Below are 22778 nucleotides of genomic sequence, written 5' to 3'. Positions count from 1 at the left end.
GTGGCCTATGGAGGATGCCCAGATTTTCCCTTAAACACCCCAGGCTGGTCTGAGAATGTTAAGACAGTTTTTGAAGGTGTTAACCTACTGTCTTCTCAGAACACCGGTGCTCTGCTAATAAATGTTTATTCTATGACCCAACTCATGTGTTGATGTAATGGCTGAGTGTTGCAGGCAGCATGAGCCCCGGACTCATTTGGCCTCTGGTTTCAATTTCTCACCATAGATGTTGAAAAGTCTAATAGTTTGTACTGGCTCCTGGGCATCTAGAATGTGGGCACATAACCTGCGATCAACCAAAGGCACCTGACTGTACCTCTCAGTGGGAGCTAGCGAGGATGGGAAAGAAGAGAAATGGAGCATCCACTCCAGGGTGGGACCAGCAGCAATGTTCTATTTCCAGATACAGCAGTTATCATAGTGCCCTTTGGAAGGACTGGTATTATTTAATATACCTGTAAATTATTCTGTAAACAGGGCAGTTCTGTAAACTGGGAACTCAGGGATCTGTGGGACAGTGTCCTTACTGGACTAGCATGGAGGGAGTCTGACCATCCATCCTTCTCTTGTTTCTGCCCATGCCCCAGGTCTGCTTCTCCACTTCCCAGGGGTGCTATGAGTATCCCAGTATCCTTACAATAAATTGTTTTAATGTAACTTGATCATAGAGGCTTTCCTTGATGGTTCTACATAAATAGCACCTCGAGCACTCCCTGTCACCATCACTCAAAGCTAGTAAGAAGGGCTTGAGGGCTTGAGATGTCTCTCCTGGAATTTGGGGAACATAATATCCAACATACATTTGAAAAGGTAAAGGAGACAGTCGGTACTGTTACGTGAGTTAGCAGGGCAGAGGGAGAGAGGGCGGAGGTCTGCATTTGGGTCTTAAGTGAACAACTGCAGGCAGCATTCAAAGCATGTGTTAAGTGTTTCTCATGAACTAGATGTGGGCCATGGACACAAGAGAGCTACTGTGTACTCATGTTAGGGTCTATCCAGAAGGACCACCAGGTATATGATGGAACTTCAGCAGAAAGATGCTGAAGATGGACATGCGGGTCAGAGAAAAATGCAGTGTGTCACACACCTTGGGAATTATAATTTAATGTATTCACTGCTGGGATCGCTTTAAGAATGCAAGACAGTTCCCATGAGAGCAAGAGTTAGACAGCAGTCCGACTATGAGAAGTCATCACACTAAAGAATGACTAAGAGCTTTCTGGCACTTTCTTATTTCCGCTTCCTCTTCCCTTTCCCCCCTCAAAGCTCAGCCCTGATTGGGTTAACAAGAATAGGGGAGGAGTAGAAGCAGGCAGGCAAGGAGAGAGCAACCCTCCTCCCCCCTCACTCCCAGCGCTCACCCTACAAGTCATGAGCCTGCAGCCGACCTATAGGGCCCAGGGAAAAGCACTCAACTTTATATCAAATTAAACTGCTCATTATATGGGACCAGGCATGCTTCTTTCTGAATTGGGACGGTTGATGTCTTAAAACAATCGCAGAGTTTCTACTAACAATTACCTTTTATCATTTACCGCCCAGGTTTGTACTGAAGTTTTAAAAAACAGTGGGAGGAAAAACAATGTTGCTTTGATGATCATTCCCTATAAAACCTGCTTCTTCAACTTTGAAATATCAGAAGATTTTAAGCAAATGGTGAGGCAGGTGATATAGTCTTCCTCACCTTGGTCACCTTCCCCTCTTTATCTCAGGGGTCCTTGTCATTTTGCTCCGATTTCTCCCATCAAATGAAGACATATTATAATAAACAAACAGTTTTTTAAAAAATTAACTACTCTTACTGTATTATTAGTAGCTAAAACTGTTTCTCGCTTTAGAATAATTACCACGTAAAAGAGAACCCCAGGAAAACAATCTTAATAAAAGCAATTCTACAAATGCTGGAATTTCCAACAGGAGAGAGAAGACATTCTATACATAGCACCTTTCTAGCAATGCTCAAAAAATACTATGTAGAAAATTTCATATATGACCTAAGCATACCAGACATTCAGTATTTGTTGAATGAATAAATTTGATAAATTGCTCGTATACAAATGGCACAGTTGGTGGATGTGAAGTAAATGCAAACCGCTGAGATAAGGAGGAAGTTGGTGGAGTGTGTGAAGCAAATGACTTTCACAGGAAAATAGGAAGTGACATATTATAGAAGGTGTGGGCAGATGTTTGGTCATAGGAGCCAAATCAACCAATTCACGCTTGGGGAACCAATACTAATCATGAAAAACCAGCCAGATTACAAAATAGTTAGATTGGGGCGGGGGGTGATTAATATTAAGTAAACTAACAAAGCCCTATCAGAAAAGAGAAAATCTGTTTCTTCTAAATAAATTAATTCAGTCTTAGAGAAAGAATCAATGGCTCAATAATTATTTCTGAAGGCCTGTGACTCAGTCCTATATCCATTACTTGTAATTTTAATGATAATGATTCACAAACATTTTACCTATTTCTCCTATTCCATGGCATTTTGGGTTGTTTCATAGATGTCATAGTTTTAGAGGAGGAAGGAATCTTTAAGAATGTTTCACTAATATTCAGCCCCAATTTTGCTAAATGTAATTCTTTACGTGCTAGACAAGTAGCTTTTCTGTAAGTGCCTTGCTTGATACTTTATTGAAAAGCAGGTTAGACATGATGATGACATACTGTGTTTCCCCGAAAATAAGACCCAGTCCTATACTAATTTTTGCTCCAAAAGACGCATTAGGGCTTATGTTCAGGGGATGTCATTCTGAAAAATCATGCTAGGGCTTATTTTCTGGCTAGGTCTTACTTTCGGGGAAACACGGTAGTATAAATAACATATGACTTTTGTAAATATTATATACATTTTTAATGTATCTTTGGTATTATATCCTTTTCTGTTGTCTATATTTATGCATTTTTACTTTGTTGGTATAGAACTGCTCATATTCATTCTATACATGCTTGTAAAATTTAGTGGCTATTTTCTCATAACTCAGCTCAATGTCATTTTCTTAAGAAAACTTCCCCTGATCACCCAGACCAGCTCAAGTCCCCTGTTACATACACTATATTTCTAGAAATGCACTTACCATAACTGTAATGAGGGAACATTGTAATGAGCGTTATTTCTGTTTAATCTAGTTGTACACTGTAGTGGAATCTCAAGGGCAGAGAGTGTTCACTCTGCTGTTCCTAGAACCTAGCACAGTACCTTGCACAAAGTAAGTACACCTAGCATGTTGCCTCAGCTACTCAGTAAATGGTTGCATGCATGAAGCAACTCGACAAATAATAATTGAGAACCTAGTCTGTGCTTCTCTTAACTGTGCAAATTATCCAAATGCCATAGCTTGATTTGGGGCCAATTTTTTTGGAGGGGGGGGGCAACCCAGTATTCTTCCTCATCTGAGGTTGCCAATTTCATATTGCAGATCCCTTAAAAATAATTCTCCTTTATTTATTAAATAAGAATCTGTTTCACCTGTTACATGTAAAACTGAATTTATCTTCTGAATTTACCGTCCTTTGATTACTTGCTATGTACCAGCTAACCAGAGAATTCTAAATTATTTGAGTTGGAAGGGTCCTTAAAGACTACACAGTCCAAATTCTTTTGTAATAAAACATTCCTTCAGTAACTCATCTGAAAATTGGTTGTCTGACATTCTTTGAATACTTTTAATCACCCTAAAGAAAGTCACCTCTTTGCAAGGAAGCCTAACCCTTTGATATACATCTCAAATGATTGGAAAATTCTTCACGTTGGTCTGCAATCTTCCGTAGTATAAAGTCTGCTATGGGTGTTGTTGTTGCACTCTAAATAAAGCCCTCACCTTTTGTGTGCTGGACCTTTCTGTATTGGAAGGAAGCTCACAGGCCTCAAATAAACCAAAACATACATGGCTCCTTCACCTGCTCGTCACTGAGGTTCTTCCCAGATGATCTGCCTTCCTGGTCATTTGCATTTTATTAACTCTTTAAAAACGTGGCATCTAAAGTAAGTACAGTATTCTCAACTGATCAATTTAGTGGTTTGAACAGTAGGGATTTTGCATTATATGAGCTTCATAAGAATCCCAGGATTCAGTATTAACTCACTGGAAGTTTGTCCTAAGATCACAGGGCATGATAAAAGCACAGTTTTCATTAGTTAGGCTGTGTCCAATACCACAGAAAAATGAATAGCCTAATAATTGGTGGAGGCATAGTTATATTTTATCAATTCATTTCCTTTCACAAATGTCAATGATCATGAACCAATCAACCATTACTTTGGATTGATCTAATTGTCTCCTCCACCTTCTCTACCTTGACAGACTAGTGATACAAAACAATATTATTGTTTACACCACAGATTTTTAAACAGATGACCAACACATTTATGCAAACAATGTCTGCCAGGAAAAAACATCCACAATACGAGAGAAATAACATAGAGTGTAAAAGAGAGTACCAAGATCTTCTACTTCAGTCTGAGTATCACATATGGTGGAATTTATTTCAGCATGTCCCTGGTTCTGGATGCTTAATTAGATCGTGTCGCCTGAAACATAATTTTGCCATCGACAATGAGATATGTCCTTGTTTCCAACAAATAATTCTCATACTCCATAATGTGTTTTAAATATGAGCCATTCTGAGTTTGATGTTTAAAATGTTACATTTTTGGAAAACACAGAAGATAACATGTCAATGAGTAAGAGTTAGAAAGAACATGTAGAAAATAGGAAAACATGTCCAAGAACACTGTATCAATGAGGTTTCATATTCGTATGATCCTAATCTATTGTATGTAACATAACCTTCAATGGAATTTTCATAAATCATTTTTAAAAAGAAGGTGGTATAAATACACCAAGTATTATTGAAATAGCTACCTTATTTCTTTAATTATTCAATGAACAAAATGTATTGTTTGTAGGAAATATGCCAAGCTATCGAGTTACCCATAATGAAAAACACATACTGTCAGGCTTCCCTGAGGAGGTGGCATTAGAGACGAAATAAGTAGATGCAGAAATCTATACCATTAAATACTGACTTACCACTGCTCAGATTTTCTCCTTAATATTTGACAATTTTCAACACTTTAAATCCGTAACATACATTTCCCCTAGTAATTACTTTAGTTATGGAAGATAGCTGATTGAGAGGTAAATTTCACATTTTTGTTTTCTAATAAGAGAGTCTAGTGTGGATTTCCTTTATAAAACAAATGTCTCAGAGCTCTTAATCACCTTTTATTCTGCTTGAATAAAGCAGCATGTAAACCTTTACTATTCCTGAAGTTTTGGAGAAGATAATTGGATATACTGACACAGTAGGCAGAGGAAAAAAATATTTCTTCCTACGCACTGCTCAAAACAGAGAACCAGCAGTCCAACTGAGATACTTCCTTAAAAATAAGCAAAACTGTCGATGCTCACTACTTAATATTTTCTCTGACTCTGAGGAGAGAGGAATAAGAATGAAAGAAGTCCATTGCGGTGCCTGCTGACTCAAACTGGTTTCCCCAACGCTGCTAAAAAGGCAGAGCTGGGTTGCATAACTGAGAAAGCTTTATGGTCTGCCATGGCATTGAAACAGACACTTATCCTTAAGCACTTTTTCATGCTCCAGTGAGTAAATCGTTAATAGACAGATAACACCATGTTAATCTCTGATACCACTTCATGGAAAAGCAATGCAACCAGTCTCAAGGAAGGAGGATTTTAGAACAATAATAAGTGAGGTTATAAAGTTTAAAGTCAGCTAACTGCATATCTGGCTTTGAGTTTAGCATTAACTTTCAGATAGGAATGAGTATTTAAATAAAAGTTTAACCTTCTAGAAGCAAGAACTATAGACAGAAAATGAAAGGTCTGTACATGTGTAAAATATCACAAGATAAGGTGAAATGCCAGGCTAGCTTTTGCTTTTACCACAAGGGGGACACCTTCTGTGGATAGAAATAGACTGAAAGGAAGTGAACGTTTTCTCCACAATCTTCCTCTCCCCTCACCCCCAACCTCATTGAGAAAGTTGGTGAAAGACTATAAATGCCAATGAATTGCCATGAGATAGAATTTAAGAAATTTGGACCCATTAAAATGCTCTTAGGATTGACTATTGCCATCTTATGCAAGCACATTCTCTTGAAACATGATTCTCAAAGTTGTTTTTTTTGTTGTTATTGTTGAAAGCCTGTTTCGCACGTGGAAAGACTGAACATGTTCCCTTAACTGTCAAAAGGGAAGTCTCATATGACAGTGTACTTTTGAACAAAACCAACTGTGGTTTTGGTTTTTGGGTTTTTTAAGTGATCAAAGGTTGGGGAGCTGGTGAAGTGGGGCGGTGGGGCAGGAAAAGAAAATCAAACATTTTTGCACTAAGCCATTAATCTTCTCATTCATATTTTCTTTTCCTCCCATTCAAATCACCTTTACTTTTAAAAGTTACTTAAGTTCACAGGATTCTTTCCTTGCGTATTTTAGTAGTAAGTCTAGTAATGTGATTTCTTTACTTGATTGAGATTTTTCAGGACTGTGCTCATGTCTTAGGATTCTTAATGTCTTCACAGAGTATCCACTCATTGTAATATATGAGGGAACATGGAAAGAGGATGTACAACTGAGCCTTCCATCTGCATGGAGGTAAGATGCAATGCTGCAGGAGACTGCAGCTCTGTGATTGATGGAAGACTGTTGGGTTTGGAAGTGGACAAATCCCACAAGATAACCATCTCTATAGTAGCAATGATACACTTGTAAGAATAACTGGCATTGATTGTTTACTCTGTGTGAACTATAGCATTAAAAGCTTGGCAAACACCGCATGTAACTATTGCATTGACCTCCAAAGTTACCAGGATCTCCGTTTTACAGACAAAACATGGCTGCTTAGAGAACTAAAGAAATCTGCCTAAGGTTACACATTACTGGTAATGTATAACAGAAACAGAATTAGAAATCAGGTCTGTCTGCTCAGTTTCACCATCTGTAAAACAAAGGTATAATTTACCTCAAATTCTGCTGTGCTTAAATGGGACTACATGAGCCTTGTAAACCAAAAATAAATATATATGCAAAAGTATTTGTGTTAAGGTCAACATGACATATTGACCAGGTGCAGAATGGAAGTGGATTCCTAATAAGGTGGGGTACAAGGCAGAGGAAAGTAGGAGGAACTTTGCTTCCCAAGGTCATGGTTCTGTGCTTTTTCACCAACCTACAAGTCTCTCCTCACGTTTCTGACATTCAGCATGTCTCCTTTAAGATGCCAGAGTGGCTTTTTCTACTCCACTGGTGAGAGGACTGTGGCATATTGCTGGAAGGGGAAGTGGGGTAAAGACTGGGTTTCACTTTGGGATTAGAACACTTTGCTTGGTGAAGGAGACAAGACAGAAGAAAGCTTGAGAGCAGAAGAACAGACAGACTCAGTCCTCTCCCTTAAGACAGACACAGTGCTGAACTCGCAGACTTTAGCTCAACAAGAATCACTAAACCGCTTCCTGACAACTTTGCATGAGGTTGGTCTTGGAGCAAGGAAAGAATCAGAACGTTTGTTGGCAGGATTCTCCCATAGGAACAATCCCTAAACCTTAGCTAATAAAACACTTTTCTAAATCCCCAAGGAGCCAATACAATAGCACCTTATTAAAAAGCTAGTTTTCAGATTTTACAGCTCAGTAAGAACTGGAGGGAATTCACCTTCATAGGATGATATGCTTCTTAAAACAACAACACAACAAAACAAAAAAAAACCCCACAAAAAACCCATCTATTTTTGGTGCTAAAATACACATAACATAAATCATACTATCTTAACCATTTTTATAGTTCAGTAGTATTAAGGATATTCATATTATTGTACAACCATCAATATCATCCACTTCCCGAACTCATTTGCAGCTGCATGGATGAAACTGGAGGACTTTAGCTAAGTGAAATAAGCCAGACACAGAAAGATAAATATTGCATGATCTCACTTATATGTGGAATCTAAAACAACCCAAAACACAAAAAAACAAACTCGCAGAAAACGAGATCAGACTTGTGGTTACCAGAGGCAAAGGGTTGGGTGCAGGGGAATTGGAGGAAGGTGGTCAAAAGGTACAAACTTCTAGTTACAAGAGAAGTAAGTACTAGGGATGTAAAACACAGTATTATGACTATCGCTAACATTGCTGTATGATATATAGAAAAGCTGTTAAAGAGTTCCTTAGTTCTCATCATGAGGAGAAAAGTTCTTTTCTTTTTCTTCTTTCTTTTTATTGTGTCTCTATGAGATAATGAATTTTAGATGAACCTATTGTGGTAATCATTTCACAATCAAAACAAAAAAACAAACAACAAACATCATGCTGTATACCTTAAACTTTACCATGATATATGTCAATTATTTCTGAATAAAACCAGGAAAAAACAACAACTGCTGAATTCATTGTAACAGAACAGAGTGTTACAAAGAAGGGGAGATACAAAAGATAGAAGAAGAGAAGGAGAAGGAGAAGGGGAAGGAAAAAGGGAAGAAGAAAGTAGAAAGAAAGTAGTAGAAAGTGATTGCCAAGGGCTGAGGAAAGGAGGACACGATGCTACACTTCTAACATTTTACATTGTACCACCCTGTTTCCTCAAGAATAATACCCAGCCAGACAATCAGCTCTCATGCGTCTTTTGGAGCAAAAATTAATATAAGACCTGGTATTATGTAACATTTATTATATTATATTATATTATATTATATTATATTATATTATATTATATTATATTATTATATTATATTATACTATACTATATCATATTATATTAAAGACCCAGTCTTATAGTACAGTAAAATAAGGCCGGGTCTTACATTAATTTTTGCTCCAAAAGACACATTAGAGCTGATTGTCCAGCTAGGTCTTATTTTCAGGGAAATGCAGCACTAAATCTGTGTTAAAAACAAACACACACACACACACACGCTCACACATACACACACACACACACCAAAAAAACACAAAACACGGAAAACCTGTTTTTTCCCTCACCTATGAAGACACATTTATGAAAATTTTGATGACATTAAATATGTATAAGTTTTTCTTCCACCAAGAAACTGGTGAAATTGTGTGGATATTTTACTTATATCCAAGGAAAATACGCATCATTTAAACATCATCAATCATTTGGAATGTGCAGTCACATATTTATGAGGCCAGATGCAATATGCTTGACTTTAAAACATGTGGCTCATTGGAAAGCATGGAGAGATAGGTTTCTTGTTATTGTTTTAACCTTTGATTGCTGATGTGGATTCTAAACAGAAATGTTAGTATTTCAGAGGGTAATAAGCACAGGATAATTTTGCTGTGAAATTTTTGGGTCTTCATTTATTCCTTTCATATCCCTTAATTGTTTTTCTAAATCTTTCACTCATATATGGAATGCATAAACTATGCTTCTTTTTATAAATACAAATATATTAACTTATTCAAGACTGATTAGAACCTCCTAGATACCTAGTATTCCAATAAGTGTTGAGGAAACAAAGATGAGTATCTTTTCATGAATCGTCAGGGAATGAAAAATTCTGTGTGTATATGAAGGTGCAAAGTTGAATGTAACATGGTATTATTTTGAGATGATGGTAGCGAGTGGGAAAGCATCATGGATTTACAGCTATCTGTTCAGAGAACAAGGGATTTCAAAGAATAAAACTCAAAACAGAAGACTTCTGATGTCAGTTTGGCAAAGATATTGAACACAAGGTATCAATAACATCAGTGAAAGAAGCAACAATTATAAAGCACAATAAAATTTTATGATGTCTAACATGTGGTTAGAACATATGGACAAAGACGCTAATCATATTATGGAGAAACATATGTATTATACTAGATACAGAGCAAGAACATCTACACATCAGAAACAATGAGGAATTGGTAAGTGATATTTTCTCACATCTGGACTTGAAAACCCTGCCATTCACTATACTTTCTACCAATTTTATACTTCTATGATATAAGAATGTGAAAAATAAAAAGCCCAATGTTGAAATATACAATTTCTATTTGGACGTTGTAGGGCTCAAAGACAAACCAACACAAAGAGGTTCTCTCCATGTAAAAAAGGATTTAATAACATCTGTGCTTCTGCTGTGCATAAAATTTAACAGTCGTGAGAGACCTTTGGTAATCATCCAATTCAAACTCTTATTTTATGGTCAAAGAAGCTTAGTTCCAGAAAATGAAAATAAATGTACCAAGGTCACAGAACTGGGGAGTCGGAGAACCAAACCTAGACCCCAGTTCTCCTTCCATCATAATACAGCAATCGTTCCCATTAAATTTGTATCAGTGGACAACCAGTCAGTAGCTATGTTCTATCTGTAATGGGGCTTTCTTCTTTATCATTTGCTTTCTCCCAATTTTTTTTTTTTTTTAAACACTTGATAGTTTTTCCCTCTTTGCAGCCCTGAGAAACATAAAGTCAGGCCTGATCTATCCAAATGTGTGTACCTTCTCCCCTCTGCAGGCCTCTGTAATCACTACAATCAAATATTTAAGTCATTTGGCCCAAATTCTAACAAAAGGACCGGATAGATCTGACTGTCCCACTGCCTTTTGGTGACTCATCCATTTAACTTGCAATTTCCTTTAGGTACCTGGACATCTTTGTCCTCGATCCAATAGCTTTTTTGAAAAACGTTTTCAGTGAAAACACTAAAAATAAGCTTCAGGTTTCAAAGAGGAAATACAAGCATGAGCAATTGCTTTTGAGATTAAATAAATTATAAATATGTAAAGCCAAATGGGACCTAGAGATTTAGTTCCATCTTTCCTTTGGCTGATGTTCAGGAAAGTTCATGTCATTCATTCATGCATGTAATTTGTGTCAGGCATTGGCAGAGACGGGATCAGAAGCAAGTGCTTCCGTCTTCTGTCTGATGATCTTAGTTGTATTTTCTAAGAAAAATACAGAGGTAAATATGGGGGAGGGGGGAATAAAGGAGAACTCTTTATCATGTATCATATTTTTATGCTTGCTCATCCATGATCTCATCTGGCCACCCACACCATCTCAATCAATGAAGTCGGTATTATTATCGTTCATTTACAAATGCAGAACTGAAGCTAAAACTGAAGTGAAAATTTATGCTGCTGGGAGTATGACTGGAAGTCTGAAACTAGATTTGTCAACTTTGTATTCTGTTTACCTTTAACATAAGCACTATAACAAATAAAATGAACATAAATAAAGTTGAAAAAGTTATACGAGTATATCAGTCGATACACAATTTTATGATTCTTCATAGACATGATTTCTTCGGTGTTGATGATAATAACAGCTGCCATTTTGAATGATTATCCAACTCACAACACATAGTGGAAAAAGCATAGATTTTAGTGTCAGGCAGATATCCAACCAAATTCTGGCTTCTCTGCTTACAATGTAGTAGAGCAATAAATGGTTGTCATAATAATAATAATAATTATTTTCTCTCTGTCTGAAAATAAAGCATCTTCTGAGGAACAACATACTAAACATGCAGGAGAAAAGAGAAGGGTCCAAATTCAGGACAAACTCTTAAAGCATATTTTTCCCCCCAATGATTCCTCCTTATTTTTGCATCAGGTGACAATGACTAGGACAATTCATGCAAAAATGACAAGCAATATCAAGAACGAAGAGTGGGCATAGGAGCAAATCACAGATATATCAGTTAGTGAGTAAAAAAACAACATGTACAATGAGAGCCTTTTTGCAAGTCTATTACTCCATTGTATCATGCAATTTTTGACCATGAACTTTACAGCAAGGAGGCATTCCAATGGTTATGAAATCCAACTTCCTCATCCTTCAGAGGAAACAGAGGTCTGGAGAAGATTAGCGACTTGCTATTTGTTTTGTGACAGAATTGGAACTAGAAGCCAGGACTCAGGATTTTGAGTGTAGTTGTTTACCTTTTAGTCTCCACACATTGAAATGGGTGCCTGTTTAAAGATACACTCCTTTGTTGATAGGGTTAGCCTTTGTCATAAAAAGCTGCCAGCGATTATTAAGTTGTTAGATGCCAGAAAGTATTTGGTTCTCAAATGGTATTATTTACTTATTGATTGATTTTAATAAAGCAGACCCATTCAGGAGCTACATTTGAAACATTCTCGGGAATGTTTTCTTGGGAAAAACTCTTTCAGCAATTATGAGGCACAAAACCCTTACTCATTATCACTTTTTTCCTCACTGTCAGGAAACACTTTGACTCTAATAAATGGAATAATATAAAACTTAAGTCAAATTTTAGATGATATCTAAAGTTTTAGATGTTATCTAAATGTGCTATCCATATTGTTCTGAATAAATAGAGTATCTGATTAGGTATACTTGGCATATCCACTTGTACACACTTGTAAATGGGGACAAGTTTCCAGATTCAAATGGAGGCACTATTCGAGTTGTGTGTGGCAGAGTGTGATTACAATAAAATTTCTAAAAAATATTCCTCAAAGGACTTCAAACAATCTGTAGAGAAAAAATATTGCTGTATGAGAAGTGCTTCAGACAGCTGGTTCAAGATCTGGATAACATGGCTAAAAATGCTAATAGAAGCTTCTTGCTATCACCACGTGCTGTTATTGCCCTTTATAACAAGATAAACCCATGCTTGACTTTTGAAAAGTTATGCTCAGAATATTTTTGAATATTTAAAGATAAATACTCATCTAAAGGAGAAAGATTTCAATTTCTGTCCGTGTAAGTCTTTTCACTTTGAAGCTGGTAAGATTGAGAGCTTCTGAAATTGGTGAGTTTGTATAGCCTTACAATAAATAGACTGTATATTTTGGAGTTAACCAACCACCAAACTCACATGTCTTTTAACATGTAAATGAGTAATGTTACAAAAATCTGCTTATAAGTTAGTCTGGTGGACCCTAGAATGTAAAGAACAAATAGTAATCTTAAAATTAGCTTAATAGTTCGGAGCTAAATGAGGACGGGGTAGACCCCCTGCTTGGGGCATGTGGGAGACAAAAGAAAAGCATAAATCTTTAGAGTACATTTTCTTCTAGTTCTTCATACAGTGAGAATTATTTAGACATACTAGTTTTGTTATTGATAAACATTTATGGACTACCTCCCCGTATATGAGAGACTGTGCCAAGCCCTTCATATATAAAGATGAGTAAGGTAAGTACCTGCCTCTGAGTTGCTTAGAGTCTAAAGAAGGAGGCAGGAAAAATACATGTTGACATTTACTAGGTACTATCATAGATTTATATGCATGATGCATTAGGAGCACAAAGGGCAAATACAAATCAGAATTGGATGATGGGAAGGAGAGTGTCACAGAGTGAATGGTTCTTATATTGAATCTTAAAGCAGGGTTTGTTAAGTGAAGAGAGAAAAAAAAAAACACTGAATAAAGAAGGTAATGAACATGTAAGAAAAATGGGCTTCTGAGCCACTCTTGACTATTGTAGTGAATTATCAGTAGTTTGGTAAAGTTGGGACAAATGACATTTATTGAGAGATAGAAAGTGACAAGCTTAGGTCCCTAAGCAGGGCTATAATCTCCAGGATCTTTGGTACAAAGTGAATGAACTTGGATTTTTATCCTGAAAGTTATAGGGATTTATTAAAAGATTTTACATATGTGCATGCCTGATCAAAATCGTGTCTTAGCAAGGTCAGTTTGGCAACAAAGTGGAGGATAGTTAGGAATGGCCAGGCTGGTGAAAGGGCATCTTGTAGCATGTTATTGCAATATCTCATGGAATAAACTATAAAAAACAATGGCAATGGCTATGAAAGACACTCAGGAGGTATGAACTATAGGATTTGGGGACTGATTTGTTGTGGTAGGGAGACAGCAAGTTAAGGAAAAAAGTCTAAGCTATCTTTCTGGTTTAAGGTTAATCAAAGAGTTAGATCAACAACAACAAAAAGTCAGGCCGGTGGATAGGAAGAATGACGAGTTCAATTTTGAACATATTAAGGTTGAGTCAGGGGATCTGCAGAAATGGGTGGAATAGACAGTTGGATGTATGGATGGGACAGCGGACAGTAAATAGGAATACTAGTGATAGGAAACTAGAATCAAAGATTAAAATGATGGTAAAACAGTACCTGTCTTCTCTAAATTTGTTCAAATGCTTTGCATAAATAAATTACATTCCAATGCATAAACACGTTTAAAAAGAAAATGTTGAACCAATCAGTCGTCTTTGAGGAACTCTGGGGATTGGAAGAGGAGCCATAAGATTGCAAATTCGCTAGCATAGTTTCAATGTTTAAAGTAGGGTCAGCCTAACCTCATGACACTCAGGGATCTTAAACTAGCTGGACTAAAAAATGCTGTTGGCACGTCATTTCTGACCTTCATCAGAATATTTTACTTAACTACACAAAAATACTCTGGACCAAATGGAGAAATATGGGCTGATGGATAATGCAATTAGTTGGTAACAACTGTGCTAAACAACTGTGCTCGCTCAGTAAGCTTTATTTGTGAAATAAGAAAATACAGGCTTTTCTTAAAAGCAAAACCAAAAACAACTGTGCTCAAAGATTGTCGACTTGGGATGGATACAAAAGGGAGCAGTGTTCTCTGCACCGCATCATCCTCGGCTTTGGTCAAATACTTTGTCAGAGTATCAGATGAAGATATAAAAGCCTTTCTCACTACACTATAATTGCAATAGACAAAGAATGAACACAAGCTAGATGGCATGTAGGATCCACAAAGAGCATAATGGATGCAATTTAACAGGGATAGTTCTCAAAGTCCTGTACCTGGAGCCCTTAAAATTACTTGCAAAGTACTTCTTGGCTGAGTTGTGTCTATCAATCCCCTCAACGCATCAACTAAGTAAATAACAAAATAGACAAACTAGTGCATACTCAAAGATGAGCTTTCAGGCATTCAATTAAGCATGAATTCACATGCGTGCCATAAGAGAACCCACTAAAGAAACTGGAGACACAGAGAAAATTTGAGAGAAATGTAGTAACTGCTGGTCTTCGGAGACTTCAAGGGATGTCAGCTGGAATAGGAATTATGTTCTATAAAATCATAAAGACTAGATAAGAGAAGTTACCTGCCTCCCTTAATCTCTGTGATGCACTAGCCCATAGTGGAGTGGCTAATAGCTGACTTTCAAACCAGATTTGTCCAGTTCTACAATTGTAGAGCTATGTGACCTTGGGAAGATTGACTTAGTCTCTATCTGTCTCCTTTTTGTTGGCTGAAAATGAGGATTATAATAGGGTCCAGTTTACAAGGTTATTGTCAGGATTGAATGAGTTATACAGGTGTACCTCGGTTTTCGAACGTAATCCACGAGTTCTGAAACATTCAAAAACAGCTGACAGCTAGGACTCAGGATCTTGCACTCAGTGGAAGCCGTGTGACATGTTCGACTTCTGGGTCGTGTTAGAAAACAGGAGCATTTACTTCCGGGTTTACGGGCATTCATAAACCAAAATGTTTGTCAGTGGAAACCCAGGTACCACTGTATGTGAAAGCACGAGGTACCACTGTATGTGAAAGCATAGAGAAAAGTCCCTGGCACACAGAAATTGCTCTATGTGTTAACTATCATTGTTATTAGTAGTTATAGGAGCATAGAGGGTATTGCACCCGTCCTCCCTGCCAAGGAAATATTAGACTAGAAAAAGAGACTTAAAGAGATACTCTTTAAGCAGCATTTTAAATGTTATTGACCCAGTGTCTGGAAGTTGGTGACAGTTCCCAAGTGTTCTGGTTGCTGGCTCATCTACACCTCTCCCACCAGTGTGTATGGCAAGTCAATGGCCAGCAATAGTCCCTCTCCTAGCACGTAGGAAATCTCTTGACTTAGGTATCTGGCAAAGTTAGGTACTTCTTCCATTTCTGAGCTCATCTTCTTGCCTTCATACTTTATATACTTTAGTTTTCCATACATGTTTCAGGCTTCAGTGTCAATGGCAACTCAGACTCTGTTTTTTTTTCTGGCCTACTGTCCTTGACGCTAACCCCAAGTTCTTAATAGGGAGAAAAAAAAGGCACCAAGAAATTTTACTTATGATTTCACTGATATGTGGGATATAAAACTGAAAGCAACAAAGGAATAAGACAAAGAAAGAAACAAAAACTCATAGACACAGACAATAGTTTGGTGGTTACCAGAGGGTAAGGGGGTTGGGGGGTGGTGGATGAGGGTAAGGGGGTCAAATATATGGTGATGGAAGGAGAACTGACTCTGGGGTGGTGAACACACAATGTGATATATTACATGATGTATTACAGAATTGTACACTTGAAACCTAGGAAATTTAACTAACCATTGTCACCCCAATAAAATTTAATTAAAAAAATTCCCAGGCATTAAACTGAAGTCCACAAGAACCACAAGAACAATGAAAACACTAGATTTTCATGGAAAATGGGAAAAGGCTACCTTGTGTCTCCAGGAGACCAGAACGACCTTGACATTTTGGTAGCTTGTAAATCAGAGTGACATTGCTTCTAAATTGTGGTTTGGAACCCCTCGCACCACTGAGTTATCTACCCAGTAATCTAACTAAAATTTCTGGATCAAATCTTGAAATCACATACTACTGACTCTATCCCTGAACCATACCTTGCTGCTGGACCATTACTCCCCATATTGAGTTCCATGGGAAAGTGGAGTCACAAGACATTACCTCCTTGAGAAAGTAAAATGTATGGACAAACGACTTCGACAAAACACCACATACCATAAATAGTACTTAGGTACTCTTAAAGCAGATGAGCTTATTAAAAACTCCAAGAACTCCTTCAATAAAGAATCAATTTACCTCGGTTTACTTTAGCAGTCCCTCGTTTATTCTTTCACAGCATTATTTTTAGTCTACAGACCATTAATATATTATAAATTTAATATTTGATAAAAGAGTTTGGTAGCATTTAATTTTAGCTTCTTTTCTTTGAACACCCACTCAGTGCTCATTTATTTTTGAAAAAGCCCTTTAATTAAGACAAGCATATGTTCCAGTTTGCCTGGGACATTCCCAGTTCACTGTTATTGAGCCAGTGTAATTATTAGTACTTCTCCCTTTTATACTCAAAAAATGTTCTGGTGACCAGTAATCTAGACATTTGCCTTATAGGGTATTTATTATTATCACCTGCTTTTTTTCTTCTTCTTTTGATTGACTTTCTACAGTTTATCCTCCCTACTACAGGCAAAATGAACTTTAAAAAATGTAAATTAGTTCATTTCATTTCTTAGTTCAAAATCTTCCATGGATTCCTATCTGGTGTCAAAAGCTAAAGGAGTTCCTCACCACCAAACTAGTATTACAAGGAATATTAGAGGAACTTCTTTAAGACAAGACACATTCATATATATATATGAATAATAAAATGGCAATAACTACATATCTATCACAATTACTTTAAATGTAAATGGATTAAATGCTCCAATCAAAAAATAGAGTGGCTGGAAAAAAATGCATCAAGAGATACAAAATGGCAGAGTAGATAAACGCTGTGCTTGCCTCATCCCATGAACACACAAACTTTACAACTAAATTATAGAACAATCAACTTGGACAACCACCTGAAGTTTAGCGGAACAGCAGTTTTATAACTAAGAATATAAAGAAGCCATGGAGAGACTGGTAGGAGGAGAGGATGCAAAATAGGTTGGTCTCCCACCCATGTATGGCAGTTGAAAATGGAGAGAGATATCTTGGCCACAGAGGTTCCCCATGAAGGAGGGAGGGAACACAGCTCCCCCACACCAGGCTCCCCAGCTTTGAGTACTGGGAAGGAACCCTCACAGCTTTTGGCTCTGAAAAACTGGGGATTCTGACCATTGAGGTAGGGGCGGAAGACAGCTGGAAACTCAGACATTCTCTTAGTGGCCCGTGCAAGCACTCACCCTGAGCTCTGGTGGAGAGACAGTGACTCTGGGGGCATTGGAGACATATATGGAGAGACTGAATTGTGTAACTTCAAGCTGAGGACTGGAGAGACAATCCCCATTTTCCCTGTGTGGGGCCATTCTCCTATGCAGCCAGCAGGTGGGCACCATCTTTCCTGCATTGAGCCCTCCCCTACAGGCTAAATCTGAATCTGATTGGCCTGGTGAGCTCTGCAGCTCCACGATACTGACTCACCGAGACCCTGTCTCACCCAAATTGCAGACAGCAGGAGACTTTATCAGCCCCTGAACCTTATGGGAGCTGACAGGTGGCAAAAGGACTTGGAGTGTCCTGGCTTTTTGTGGAGCTACCCCAGACCTGGTACTGGTGGTAACCATCCTTGGTTCTCAGTGTAGCCTCTGCCAAGTGCCTCCAGGTACAGCACAGGCAGTGACCAACAGTGGATCACTTTGTACCTCCTACCAGGTAGTCCCCAAGCTGACTTGGGTCTGCACCGGAGCCCTTCCCAAGAAGCCCCAGAACCAACATACTTATAGGTTGGCTTCAGACCACAGCAGAGTACCACCCAATTAGCCCCACAAGATGCATACCAAAAGGGCAGTCTCAACAAGCACTAGAGCCCATTGGGGCGAATCCAGCTGTGTGGGTTAAACCCCCCACATAGCAGCCCCTAAGTTGCGGATATAGCCGAACCAACAGTGACTCAGCATCAGGGTGAATCCCACCCAGTGACATGCCGACAGCAATCAAGGCTCAACTATAATAGGAGAGCACACACACAACGCACATAAGGGACACTCCTGGACATGCAGCTCAGGTCACCTGGGAGACTCTGCCCCTGGGCCCCAGAGGATCCCTACTACATAAGGCCACCTGGCAAAACTGGGAGAAATAGTAGCCCTACCTAATACACAGAAACAAACACAGAGAGGCAGCCAAAATGAGGAAACAAAGAAATGTGTCCCAAATGAAAGAATAGGAGAAAAACTCCAGAAAAAAAACTGAACAAAATGGAGGCAAGCAACCGACCAGATACAGAGTTCAAAACAATGGTTATAAGGATGCTCAAGGAACTTAGTGATACTTTCAACAAAGAGATAGCAAGCATAAAAAACACAAAACAAATAAACAAACAAACAAAAAGACATAGAAACCATAGAAAAGAACCAGTCAGAAGTGAAGAACACAAAAACTGAAATGAAGAATGCACTAGAAGGAATCACTAGCAGACTAGATGAAGCAGAGGATCGAATCAATTTGGAAGACAAGGTACAAGAAAACACCCAATTGAATCAGAAAAAAAAACAAAACAAAAAAAAACCCAAAAAACAACCCAAAAACATAAAGATAGTTTAAAAGACCTCTAGGACAACATCAAATGTAACAACATTTGCATCATAGGGGTACCAGAAAGAGAAGAGACAGCAAGAGATTGAGAACATATTTGAAGAAATAATGACTAAAAACTTTCCTAACCTGGTGAAAGAAATAGACATACAAGCCCAGGAAGCAGAGACAGTCCCAAACAAGATGAACCCAAACAGGTCCACACCAAGACACGTTATAATTAAAATGGCAGAGGTTAAAGACAAAGAGAGAATCCTAAAAGCAGCAAGAGAAAGGCAACTAGTAATATATAAGGGAGCTCACATAAGATTATCAGCTGATTTCTTAACAGAAACATTACTAGAAGGAATTGGCACGAAATATTCAAAGTGATGAAACACAAGGACCTATAGCTAAGGCTGCTCTACCCAGCAAAGCTATCATTTAAAATCTAAGGATAAATAATGAGCTTCCCAGACAAGAAAAAGCTAAAGGAGTTCATCACCACCAAACCAATATTACAAAGAATGTTAGAGGGATTTCTTTAAGATGGAAAAAATATATAAAAAATATGAATAATAAAATGACAATAACTACATATCTGTCAACAATTGCTTACAATGTAAGTGGATTCAATGCTCCAATCAAAACCATAGGGTGGCTGAATGGATAAGAAAACAAGACCCTTACATATGCTGCCTATAAGAGACTCATTTCAGATCAAAAGACACACACAGACTGAAAGTAAAGGGATGGGGAAAAGATATTTTATGAAAGTAGAAACAAACAAAAAAGCTGTGGTAGCAATACTTATACCAGACAAAATAAATTTCAAAATAAAAGCTATAACAAGTGACAAAGAAGGACCCAGTAATCCCACTTCTGGGTAATTATCCAAAGAAACCCAAAACGCTACTTTGAGGAGACCTGTGCATCCATATGTTCATTGCAGCATTGTTTACAATGGCCAAGATGTGGAGGCAGCCTGGGTGTCCATCAATGGATGAATGGATAAAGGGTGGGTGGTACATACATACAATGGAATATTGCTCAGCCATGGAAGGAAATATGTTCTTGCCATCTGCGGCCGCATGGATGGACCTGGAGAGTATTGTGCTGAGTGAAGTATGTCAGACAGCTAAAGACAGATTCAATGTGATTTCGCTTATATGTGGAATCTAAAGAACAAAACAAAACAAACAAACAAAAAAAACCAGAAACAAACTCACAGACACAGAGAACATTTTAGAGAACATTGGTTGTTAGATGGGGTGTGGGGGGTGTGGGGGTTGGTTAGGATTGGGTGAAAAGGGGGAAGGGATTAAGAAGTACAAATTTGTTTTTACACAGTAGTCATGGGTATGTAGGGTACAGCATAAGGAATATAGTCAATATTGTGATAACATGGTAGGGTGTCAGATGGTTGCTGGACATATGGTGATCATTTCTTTAGGTATATAAATGTTGAATAACTATTGTGTATACCTGAAACTAATATAATATTGTGTTAACTATGTTTTAATAAAATCTTAAAAAATAAAATAAACAAAAATATATATAGAATTTCATTTAGCAGCTGTAGTTAACAACCATCATGTCAAATATGCATATATATATACATATATATATATATATATATATATATATATATATATATATTTGATACATGTATATATATATAATATATATATATATATATATATTTTTTTCCCCAATAATTGTGGCCAGCATTCACATAGGTTTCAGACTAAGGAGCATGAGAGATAGCAAAAAGGTCTATATCATTCCTTTATTACAGAGGAAAAAAATATTTTCAAACATGTGGAAACTTTTATTTTTTATTTTTAAATAGAAACTCCCTGTCAGCAAAGATTACATCAACAAAACTTCCAAAAAACCACCTTCTTTGGAAAAAGCACAATTTTTATCTTCAGCTGTGCTTCTGTTAACTCCCCCTGTTGAAATAAACTGGACTGATTATCACTTTTTTATTGCAAAAAGGAAGTAGTTGCCAATCCTGGCTGCACATTAGGATTTCATGGGGTAGATTTTTAAAACCAACTGCCCTTGCCTGGACCCCCTGAGCGTATTTAGTTTCTCAGGGGTGCAGTGTGGACATCACCCACCATAAATAATCCTGAAGTGCAGTTAGAGTTGAGAACCGTAGCTCATCTCAGGGGGAGAAGTCAATGGCATAGGAAACACCACTTTCTCCTGAGCAGCACTAAGTGCCATGGAAATTTATTCCTCTTTCATTACTTTCTATGCTTTAAAACTACCTTTAAAAGTGCTCTGGCATTAAATTTTCTTCTAATATCTTGCCATGACATTTGAAAACATCGTGTAATTTAAGATTAAGAAATTAAAAGAGATGTGGTATAGGCAGATCATGTCTGATCAGAAAACCAGGTGATCTGGATCCTGGGGAATCTTCACCTTTCATCAATTGACCTTGGAGAAAAAATATAGTCTCTCTGGTTTTCAAATTCCTCACCCATGCTGTCTCCTCCTCTCATGCCTTCTGTCATTTTTAAAATTCTTGAAATCTTCTGTGGTTTGTCTGGGACCAACTACTCAATGCCCCACAGTTTTTAATCACCTGAGAAAATTTTATTTAAAGTTCTCAAGGGGATTATTTTAAGAGTAACCAATGCTATTATTCCCTTGAAACTTAATGACCTTTCCTATGGGCCAAAATTTTCCATGCCTCTGGAAAAGTAAAACTCAACTCTTATTTTCCTACAAACTTTCCTCCACTATTCAGGCATATTGTTCCCCATCAAAGCCCCTAAAAACACTTGTTCCTCCTGCTCACTGGGGCACCACTGACCAGGCCTAAGAGCTCTCCAGTCTGGCCCCAGCATATAGAGAGAAGCCTCAAATCCGTGCTCTATGCTCTTAGGATAAATTTCAAATTTTCTATCATTCTTAGGCACTATGAATTTGCTTCATATCTCAGCTAACTATAGTACAGAGCATTCCAATTATTATTTCTTTTTTATGAAACTGTCAATACTTCCAATTTTTTCCCCAATTTTCTTCTCAAAATATGATCTCAAGATTTTCTATAAGTGTAGTCATTACTGAATGCTTAAGAAGTCACACATCAAAAGGCAAGTAGCTTGACTAGTTCTCAACTTCTTTTTCATGGATGTTGACATACTATATATAAAAATAGCAGTAAGTCATTCTTTATTACTTATATTACACCTCTTAAGTTTGTTTGCTGAAGAAAAACAGAAGCAGACATTGCTCACGAAGAGTGCATTCTTGCAATACTCTTGGCCGTGAGCAAATGAGAAAATAGTAGATGATGTCATATATGCATTACATCCGATCACAAATACTGGTGACATAATTTATAATAACTTTTTATATCTTGAAAATTGCCAAAACTCCTGATGTGTTGTTCCTTTTGGAAAGCTGGTTGGTATGTAGTGCTTAATTAATTTTAAAACCATCCATTTGTAAGCCTGCTCCACTTTCACTAAAATTATGTCAGCTTGTCTCATTTTTAAAAAAGAAGGCATAGTTTATTCTCTCTCTCTCTCTCTCTCTCTCTCTCTCTCTCTCTCTCTCTTTCTC

General features: G+C 37.5%; 1 protein-coding gene across 4 annotated transcripts in view; it reads right to left on the bottom strand.

Moving 5' to 3' along the window:
- Positions 1 to 22778, bottom strand: part of SLC8A1 (solute carrier family 8 member A1) — a 376061-nt gene that overhangs the window by 351486 nt on the left and 1797 nt on the right. The window lies entirely within an intron of this gene.

The sequence above is a fragment of the Rhinolophus sinicus genome, chromosome 2 (genome assembly GCF_057876585.1).
Source record: "Rhinolophus sinicus isolate RSI-liver-muscle chromosome 2, RSI-T2T, whole genome shotgun sequence".
Lineage (NCBI taxonomy): Eukaryota > Metazoa > Chordata > Mammalia > Chiroptera > Rhinolophidae > Rhinolophus > Rhinolophus sinicus.
This window is presented reverse-complemented; position numbering and strand designations above follow the sequence as displayed.